The sequence below is a fragment of the Bos indicus x Bos taurus genome, chromosome 3 (assembly GCF_003369695.1).
Source record: "Bos indicus x Bos taurus breed Angus x Brahman F1 hybrid chromosome 3, Bos_hybrid_MaternalHap_v2.0, whole genome shotgun sequence".
Classification (NCBI taxonomy): Eukaryota; Metazoa; Chordata; class Mammalia; order Artiodactyla; family Bovidae; genus Bos; species Bos indicus x Bos taurus.
In genome coordinates this window covers 82,661,853-82,673,082 of record NC_040078.1, presented here as the reverse complement: position 1 = coordinate 82,673,082, position 11,230 = coordinate 82,661,853, and positions in this window count along the sequence as shown.

Below are 11,230 nucleotides of genomic sequence, written 5' to 3'. Positions count from 1 at the left end.
ACCTGGGTTTGATGCCTGGATTGAGAAGATCCCCTGGAAGAGGGCACAGTATTCTTGCTTGAAGAATCCCCATGGACAGCAGAGCCTGTCCTATGGGCTACAGCCCATAGGGTTGCAAAATGTTGGACACAACTAAGCAACTAAGCATAGCAAATAAGTTACACGCAGTGCTTGAAGCACTGAGAGGAGTGCCTGGCACATGTTAAGTACTTTAAAGTGCTGCTGCTGTTGTTTCTTCTTCTCATTATTATTCATTTTTGCAAGGCTCAAGGGATCATGGGAAGTGTGACCTGGGTAAACTAAGCCTGAAAAGAGACTCACTCCCTGATAAGCCTTGGAAGTATTATAGCTCTAGATATTAAAAAAAAGTATGAACAGAAAAGGAGCTGCCAGTCTCATCCTAGCTCTGATAGCATAAATCAATCAATGTATCACTTCCAAATACCTACTTTATTACTTCAGAGCCTACAGAGGAAATACACAGCTTGATATTCACTCTTGAATTGTTAATATTGAGGTTGGGAGGGCACATTTCTGATAGATGAGGCAACTAAAGCAAGAAGGGGAGACATTTTCATTTATTGAGACATACTATGTGTTATGTGTTAAATCCTTTGCCAAAAATATTCTCATTTAACTGGAGGCAGCATCAACCAATACTATATTGATTGCTAAATTGTGTAAAGCAGCTTGCAAATGCAGAAGAAATTCTGAGGCAAGACACCAAGAGAGACTGATAAGGATGTTTGCAAACTCTGTTAACAAATCAGCTTCAGTCGGTTAAATATACCGACTCCCCCAGGCTGCAGCTTAAACCCACTGAATCTGAATCCCCAGGGGTGAGAGTCTTGGGAACAACTCTCAGACAATAAGTCTCACCAGAGAAAGACTGGAAACCCTGGATCAGAAGACATTTTGAAGAGTCAGGAGGAGAGCGCTCTATTCTCCATATCTAACACTTTGCCTTTGCAAGGAGCGGGCTGGATAGGAGGCAGCAGTATGCTCCCTGCCAGTTTCTCTTGTCGCTCACCCGAGGGCACAGATCTCAACCTCGGGAATTACACCCCCAAAAGATTTCCTCCTTAAAAACCACTCAAGGACTAGAGTCCATGTCAAGCGAATGTTTGTTTTTTCAAAGTCTTTACTGAATTTGTTACAATATTATTTCTGGATTTTTCCCCTAATGGTTCAATTTTTTTGCCACAAGGCATGTGGTGTCCTAGCGCTCTGACCAGGGATCAAACCTACACCCCGTGCCTTGGAAATCAAAGTCCTAACCACTGGGCCACCAGGGAAGTCTTTGGAGTTTGTGGCTTGATCCACTGGCTCCATACCTGAATACAAGGATTGCCTGGTTTAAAAAATAAGTAAAAGAAACACCTCTTTGAGTTGTATTCTCATGCACTGTGACGTCAGCAGAACCCCAAGACTGAATTATAGCTTTGCATTCAATCAAGAATCATGTATTATTCTCTGTGTTATCCATCACTGCTTCCCCACTCCTCGGAAGACAGAGTGACAGCAATACACACAATGGGCAAGCACCTGAGGTGTTTTAAACCTATCAATAATAAGCATTGTTCGCAGAAAGATTTTGCTCTGTGGAAAAAGCAGAATGGAACAGCCTTTCCAATGACCAGCAGAGGCTTTGAAATTGTTTCCCATTAAATGTGCAAATTCTGAAGCCACAGAATTCAGTTACCACCTCGTTTATGTCCTAGGGATTTGGTTAGGACTGAGTCAAAAAAACCCTCTCAGTTCATATTAAATGCAAAATGATTATTGGACATGCTATTTCTCACATTTAACTGCATATAAACACTAACATTCAATTTATGTGAAATTAATGAGTTGGTGGTGAGTCTGGTGTATGTATTTAATCAGAAAATTACATTCAGAGTACTTGAAGGCATATTAATTGAAGTTTATCAAGAAGGCAGTAGGTATTTAGACATAAACACAAATGCAAAATATATCAATAGCTGTGCCTGTAATTATCCATCACAGTTGCCTTGCACATTCTTAATGTTTTTAAATAAAAATGAAACATAATACATGCTTGGGCCATTTTAAACATTAGAAACATTTGATATAGATATTTTATTTTATTCTTCCTATTAAACTGGATTGAATTATACAGTTATACACAGGGAATATGCACTTGCAGTTGTATTGATGAATGGAGGCACTAGTAATTGGCAAATAGTACTTCCCCTGATGTTATTACCTACAAATTTCTGAGATTAGAATGCATATAAAACATTCCTTTACCTAGCTTGATTGTTTGTGTAAATACTTAAAGAAAACAAGCTCTTGACACAATGGCCCCCATAAATGCTATCATAAGATGACATATTTACAAATCAAATATAGTAATGACCAGCTTGGTATCAATACTTTTAAACTTGTTTTTCCAGATTGACCCTAAGAAATACAACAGACAGATCAATATCTGTGGCATCTTATTGTATCCAATGGACCTACCAACTCCCTGGATCCAATTGACCCATTAACTCCCTGGATCCAATGGATTTATTAACTCCCTGGATGGGCAGATTCAGCTGGTCTGGCTTTCTCAAGTATGGGGACTGGGATTTCTTTTTAAATTTCTTTCTCTCTAGTAATCTAGATAGCTTGCCTTCTTCCGTCTTTGAGAATCCCTGCCTGTACCCATCTGACAGGAAGTCTGAAATAAGGAAATGAAAAACTTGGCAATTTTCAAATATCTCTGTGGAGGCTCAATATCCAGAAGCTTCACTGCATTTTTATGCATACACTAGATGTTGGGCAGAGTGTGGACAAGGCTATTGTCCATTCAGTACCTCTGAGGTCAGCACCTTTTTATGATGCTGGACAAGAAATGAGCTGAGGGTGACCCTTAGGTCCCCAACAGAGGGAGGGCAGGAGTGGGGCGGTGGAGGTGTGTATTCCGCTGCCATGTGTTCACCCTTCCAGAGGAATTCTGCTCAGCTTTGGCATCTGTCATCTCATTTGGTCTTCACAACTGCTCTGTGAAGTTGACATTCAGATCAGATCAGATCAGATCAGTCGCTCAGTCGTGTCCAACTCTTTGCGACCCCATGAATCGCAGCACGCCAGGCCTCCCTGTCCATCACCAACTCCTGGAGTTCACTCAGACTCACGTCCATCGAGTCAGTGATGCCATTCAGCCATCTCATCCTCTGTCGTCCCCTTCTCCTCCTGCCCCCAATCCCTCCCAGCATCAGAGTCTTTTCCAATGAGTCAACTCTTCGCATGAGGTGGCCAAAGTACTGGAGTTTCAGCTTTAGCATCATTCTTTCCAAAGAAATCCCAGGGCTGATCTCCTTCAGAATGGACTGGTTGGATCTCCTTGCAGTCCAAGGGACTCTCAAGAGTCTTCTCCAACACCACACTTCAAAAGCACCAATTCTTCGGCGCTCAGCCTTCTTCACAGTCCAACTCTCACATCCATACATGACCACAGGAAAAACCATAGCCTTGACTAGATGGACCTTTGTTGGCAAAGTAATGTCTCTGCTTTTCAATATGCTATCTAGGTTGGTCATTATACCCTTGTAAAACAAGCGAGGAAACTGAGAGTTGGAGCAGTTATGGCCTTGCTCAAGAACCAGAAATACACGACAACTAAAATGAGAAAGAAAAAAAAATCACTTGAGCTAAAAATGACAGAGTTGGCATCTAAACCTTGGACCATTGGTTTCCAAATTCATTCTGTATTATGTTGAACTACCTTCTGTTTGAATAGTTGTGTAACATATTTTCATGGGGCTTCCGGTGTAGCACTAGTGGTAAAAAAACAAGCAAAGAAAAAATGCTCCTGCCAATGGAGGAGACATAAGAGACGTGGGTTCTATCCTTGGGTCAGGAAGATCCCCTGGAGGAGGGCATGGCAACCCACTCCAGTATTCTCACCTGGAAAATCCTATGGACAGAGGAGCCTGCTGGTACAGTCCATAGGGTCACAAAGAGTCGGACACGACTGAAGCAACTTAGCACACACATATACATATCTGTATACAGATTCATATCTATATGAATACTAATGGAACATAGCTTACACATTTAAAAAATGGAACTGGTCATCAGTCCCTTAGTTGCCTAATTTTTTATTCCTTTTCTCAGAGGAGAATCTGAAGGTCTGGGGGAAAATCAGAAGGCATTTTATTTATTTATATCAGTGGAATCTCATGCTTTTTTCCTTAACACCCAAGTTTTCACCACTTTCTGTGTATATGTTATCACATACATTTTGTTTATTAAATTTTATTTGTTTGCACATGCTTTCCTTAAAAGAAATGTCATTGCCTCAAAGTCTTGATAGTGGTCCTGAGCACAAGTTCTCAAGCCAAAAACAAACTTCTCCATTTATTATTCAATCTTGGCAAGTTACTCCAGTTCTTTAGGTCACCTTATCTTCATCTGTAAAATGAAAATGATGATGGTGATAGCTATCTGTGGATACAATGAGAGGTTGCATGGACAGTGCCTGGTACCTGGTAAGAAACAGAAAGCCTTAGCTACTGTTATTTGTACAAGCATCAGATTAAACTCACGACTTCACTAAGAAGGCCCACTGACTATGGGACCCCACTCTGTTTTCTCTTTCTTATTAGCTGGGGAGATAACCAAGATCCTTAAATCCAGAGGCAGAACAAGGTCATCTCCCAAAATGAGGCCAAATAATGGAGTCCCAGTGAATTGGAAGCAGACAGATCATCTCAGTTCTACCTTCAGCCCTGCTCTTAGCTGTATGCCTGGGCAAGTCACATTAGGCCTTTAGTTTTCCCTTTTGCCAGACATGGGAAAGTCAACCTGCCTTTGAGGTTCCTGTCAGGGTTAACCTTCTGGAAAATACCTAGGCAATCATGAATGAGTGTTCACATCCATGAGGTTGTTGTAATTTCCTTGCTCCACCTGACCACTACAATCTAGCCCAGGAAGCCAGGAGCCCAGGCCATTCCTGAACTTTGTATTTGAACACGCAGGGCAGCTGCTAACACCCCCAACCGTGCTCCCACATGTCCTTAATCTGAAATCCCCATTAGCTCCAACTACAGGCCATCTATTACCTCATGCCCATAATGGGAGTTAATTTCTGTTGGGATCAGATGTTCTTCCCCCTGGAAATTTTTATTCATATTTCTTTCCTGTTTTGTGATTCTCAATCGGAGTTTTCTAATAACAGATCATTTCTTTTTGTCTAACTTTAATCTGGTCCTGCTTGACAAGCCCCATCCTTTTCATTGAAGGGTAAGACCACTTAAAGGAAGGCCAATAAGCCCTTGCGCTGCTCGGCCGGCTGGGGTGATTTGTCACCCGGTGCAGTGGTGGTCACACCAATGGATTTATCTCAAGGTAAATGGAGATGCTGAGACCCGGGACCTGGAGCTTTGATTAAGGCGCCCTTTTTGTAGTGTTGATAGATGTTGCTTGTGTTTATCTATTTGAAATGCCACTAAATCTGTGAATACAATGGAAAAAGAGAGTACTTTGCCACTGAAAACATATTAGTGATTTATGTTTCAGTAAGAAGCACAATAAAGAGACAGAGGCTATTAAGAGCAGCTATTTTCATGAGAAATAGTTCTGCTTTAAAACATTATTAACCCCACCTTGATAAAGACTTACATGCATGCATAATCATGTTTACTTACCCCTTTTGTTTGGTACGAAATGCATTTGAAGCACACATTCTCCAAATATTAATAAGTTAGCAGAATATTTACAGCAGAAGACACCTCCTCCAGGACTGTTTTGCATGTAAATTTCCTTCTCTCAAGATAGGAACACGAAATAAACTTATCTAGACAGCTTTGGAGTTTATATGGACTTCATACTGTTCACAGCACTCTCAAACCCTACTCACCATTATTTGCTGTATCTCCAGTCGCCTCCCCCCGGCCCCCCTCCCCCGCATTGTAGTAGAAATAACCAGTAGGGTGACACATAAAGATTATAATGCATGGATATAACTTATAACATGAATCAATGTCATCAAGACGCACCCATTTAAATGAATAGGGTCAGATGAGAGTGCTGTATCACCCTGACTTGTGTGACAGTTACAAATGCATCACCTCGTATGCATAATAGGAGTGTACAAACCAGAAGAGATTTGTAAACTTGGTTCATTTCAAGCAGAACTGACCCACAGCAATGGAAACAAGAGAAAAGGCAGTGGGGCTGGAGCTGTCGGGAAATAAGTGCTTCTGCGTTCTGTGATTTCCTAAAACCCTGACGAGGATTTCGTGTCCTCTGGCTACACTGGGGGAACGGAGAGCTCATCAGATCAGGCTGTTTATTTACTGGTTGCAGTATTTGCACAGGGTAGACAGGAGAGGGGGTGGGGGCCGGGGGCTGGGCGGGGGGGACAACCTGCGTGGAGGCGGGAGTTTGAGATGTGCAATTCTTAGCAAGTCGGGGTTGTGGGGGGGCGTAAAAATCCCAGGCGAGCTAGGCCTGGCAGAGTTAACGGTGTTCAAGGGTGCAATTAAGTGTTTGGCAGGCTCTGTGTTGAGTGATCTGATTTATTGATATATTCCAGGGATATCTCCGCACCGCAGTGAACGGGGCGGGGGGCTGTGCGCTTCCCGGGAGCGGCCAGCGGTGGGCGGCGGGCGGGCGGGTCTGGGGCTGGCGTCGTGCCTCGGGTGTCGGTGCTGCGAGGAGCGGAGGCCACACCTGCACCTCATTTGCTTGCGAGCAGCGCCATGACCCGCCTGCTGATGGGGCGCCTTCGCTTTCATCCTCGGGATTATGACAAGTTATTAATTGCCACCATTAGCCGCAGCAGCCTGCCCGAGATCTCTGCTGCTCTCTGGAGGTGAGAAACTGCGCTTGTGGATGCGGAGGGAAGAAGCTCCGAGCAGTGCGGGGCAAACAGAGCAACAATCTGCCCAAAAGGGATTGTGAGACGGTGAATAATTTATTAGAAAACATTTTTCTTTGTCCTTCCCACAGACCCACAAATCCTCCCCAAGCGCTCTTTACCAGCCTTGCAGATAATGTACTTACACATCTCAGAGCCTGCTAAATAGACTGAAGAGGCCATCGGGTTCACCCTCCACTTCGCGGCTGCCAGGGCCGCGCAGACCCGGCCCGCAGCCTCGGCCAACCGCCTACTGGTGGAGGCCAGGGCACTAGACTCGTTTGCAGAGGCAGATAGGAAAAAGCCACACGAGGCCCCCCTGCTTTCTTCATGGATCTTGCTTCCCACACGGAACAGACATACCTGCTCGTAGGCTTTATATTTGCACAGAACAACACAGTTTCATTTCTTGTCATGTGTATTTATTGAGTGTCTACCTTGACAGGGAGTTGCTCTGTCCCTGAAACCTTCTGGACAAAGCTAAGGCCACACATGCACAGCCATCCATGCATTGGACAGACAGAATTGTAAGCCATCGTCCTGGAGATACGATCTTTGTAGAGCAAAGACTCAGGCCTTGCCATCAGAGACTGTATGTAGTCTGTGTTCAGCAATGTTACAGCAGGCTGAAATATTGGGGGCTCTCCAGTCCCCAGATCTTCATGAGTAGAAGAGATAGTCATATCTCCTCAAAGGTTCTGGAACGACAGTTTGGAATCCAGCCAAGCGTATCTGACACGAGCATCTTCTATGTCAAGGCTTCTATGATATCAGATCTTTTCCTCTTTAAAGTCGAAAATCTCTTGAAATAATGCTCTTGGACCTGCCTAGGAAGGGCCTTGGTGCTTAACTCTGTCATTCAACAAACCTTAAGTAAGTGCTCGCTAGGTTCCATGCTTCATGCTGTGCTCTGGGGATACAGCGGTGGTGAAGACGTGTGTTCCCTGCCATCCTGGAGGACTGCTCAGATTCCGAAGAGGTGGCATCAAGCCTGCAGGTGCCAGATGGGGATCACAGCTAAGAATAAATCAAGCAAAGATGAGACAAGAATGGCTGCCTCTGTTGTGTATGTTTGAATGTGCTTTATTGTTTAATTAAAAAAAATTTTTTTATTAGAGGATATTTGTTTTACAATGTTGTGGTCTCTTCAATACATCAATATGAATGTCATAATTTTGCATTGTGCTAAAACACTTCAGTTGTGTCTGACTCTTTGCGGCCCTGCGGACTGTAGCCAGCCAGGTTCCTCTGTCCATGGGATTCTCCAGGCAAGAATACTAGAGTGGGTTGCCATTTCCTTCTTCAGGGGATCTTCCCAACCCAGGGATCAAACCCAAGTCTTTTATGTCTCCTCCATTTGTAGGTGGGTTCTTTACCACTAGCACCACCTAATTATATATATATATATATATATATCCCCTCCCACCTGATTGAATGTGTTTTAATGAGAAGCATGATGTTCTGATTCTTCTGCAACTACTGACAATCCCAGTCTTGGCATGCATATGGGTAAACTGCATGCCAAACATAAGTGTACACACACAATCACAGTAGAAAACTAACACATCAGAAGACACATTCATCCATTTATTTATTTGACCAACACATTTTTGAGCACTTACGTGAATCAGACTCCATGGCCAGTGCCAGGCATCTCTTACTAGTCCCTGCTCTGTAGCAGCTCACAGACCAGTGTGGAAGGTAATCTATTGTGTAAAAATTATAATTGCATATGATCAGTACACTAACCAAGGGAGGTATCAAGTGTTCCAGAAGAAGAGAAGAGGAAATAACTAGTTAGGTTTAGGGAGGTACAGGAGGGTGTGTAGGTCAGAAAGGATTTCCTCAGGGTAGCAGTGTTCCAGTTGGGTCTTGAAGAAGAATGAACCTCACAACTGATGAAAGATATAAGAGAGATGAAAATGGGGAGAGGAAGATGGAGCAAAGTGTCATATGCTCAGGGGCTGGGTAGTAAAGGAAGACTATTGGTTACTTGGAATCATTCATTCATTCATCCATCCACTCATTCAAGAAACGTTGAAGCCTACTATGATGTCATAAACTGAATGTGTCCCCCTAAAATTCAAATGTTGAAGGCTTAAGCCCTGTGCAGCTATATTTGCAGTAGAGAGGAAATTAAGGTTTAATGAGGTCATAAGGATGGGGCCTTGATCCAATAAGATTAGTATCCTCTTAAGAAGAGACACCAGAGAGTTCACTCTCTCTGTCTCCCCTCCTGTCTTCCCCATGTGCATGGATCAAGGACAGTCCATTGTGGGACAGAATGTAAAGACAGCCATCTGCAAACCAGGAAGAGAGCTCTTACCAGAAACCAACCATGCTGGCATTTTGATCTTGCTTTTGTCTCTAGAACTGTGAGAAAATTAATTTCTGTTAAGTCACCTCCATTTGGGGTATTTTCTTATTGCAGCCCAAGATGAATAATGCACATGCTACTAGCAAAGTGCTAGAACTAAATAATCAAAGATAAATAAGACCCCTCACTGATCTCCAGAGCTCAGGACTATGTGTGAGAGGCTGACCAATAAGCAGTGGCCAAAGGAAATATTATGGTAGGTTCCATGATAACCTGCTTGAAATAATCAAGATCTATTTTATTAAGTGAACAATGTTATCTGTTCTTAGCTAAGCATATTTGAATGTGATTGAGGGATCTTATTTTGAAGTCATTAACACTACTTACCAGTATTTCAATTTCCTCTCCTTCTAAGTAAATGCCCCCTCACTTTAAGTTAGCTGGGTCTAGGTGATGTGCCTTAAAAAATGAATTTTGAGCAAAAGTGACAGGTGTCAATGGCAGGCAGGATCCTTTAAGAGCCAGTGAGTGATTTTTCAGGTTTTCTTCTACGCAAATAGCAGCCATCGGCATTTCAGGTGTGGGAGGCTTCATCAGCTCATATTTTTGCCTGAGACAATCAGGAGCAGAAGGCCTATGAAGAATGAAGAACAGGTAGCAGGGATAAGAAATGAACCTTTATTGTTTTCAGCCACTGCCATTTGGGGTTTGCTTGTTATTGCAGCACAATCTTAGCCTAATATGACTAAGGAAAGAAAAAAGTAGAGGTTACTCACATTCTGACCCTGGTAGACATTCTGGGATATTGGTTTTGCCACTTGTTGCCTGAAAAGTAACATATTATAAAAAGGTCAAGAGAATGCACTTCTGGCTTCTGCTCTACATGGTTGTCACTTGTATCTATCATCAGGTTATAAAATAAATACATTAATGGATTTTCTCACAATCAATAAGAAGCTGGGATTTTACTTGCTCATCTTCCCTTTCAGTGTTACATCCTTCATCTGCCATGTAAGTTCTGTTGTGAAGCAACAAAGAAGCCCCTGTGTGAAGCTACGTCTTTTGGAGACTCAACTTGCAAAAGAGTGTGACTTTCTAGTCTTCCAAATGATTCTTTTCTTTCATATCCTGATTGTTGGCCCAACAGCAGAAAGCTTTAGAAACAAGTGTCTGGTTTTAAATCCTAGCCCCACCACTTACTAGCCAAATGGTCTTGGAAAATTACACAATCTCTTTAAACTTCAGTTTCCTCATCTACAAAATGTGAATAGTGATAATACTTACCTTATGGGGATGTTTTGTGAATTAAATGAGATAATACACATACAGCTCAATAAATAGTCATCATTACTGTCGGTGGTGTTCTCATTGTTTTTTCCCATCGAGACAAACCTAAAACCAAATGTCAAGAGTCCTTATCATAAAGCCAGGACTATTCTAAGAGCGTTTACTTAAGGATCAGCTGGGATGCCAAGGTTTGGAATAAACGATCTTTCAGCTCGTGCCCAAGATTTGTGATCTTCCAAAAAACACAGAGCTTCTTAAGGGAGATTAAGACATCTCCTAGGAAAGGTTCTATTCCAGTGAGGGTCCTGCCAAGAGAAGACCCCATTTACAGCTGGTGTGGATGTAAGCATGGTGCTTTCATGAGTTCTGGGAACTAGCTTTCTTGTATGGCTTCTCTTTTGGATATTTAGCAACTCACTTTGGAAAAAGATTATCTCCTTTTTGAAAGTAACCTGACCACCTGTCAAAACTGGACTTGTGAGAGGAATCAAGAGGCTAACCCTTGGCAGTCTAGCCAGGCTCTCATTTGGGTAATTACACTGGCAGTGGCTGCTTTATTCAACATGAACTTGGCATTCAGTCCTAACCGTCTTCTGAGGCTCTGAGATGTGACTGAAAGAGCTTCTGGGAGCTGCCCAAGACAACCGAGAGGTAGGGAGAGTGATTGGCATAGAAGCTCTGTGATTGATGACCATTTGCAATTACGGAAATGATTTTCTATTTGAAGAAAAGTGGCAACCAAGAAAAGAAAAATA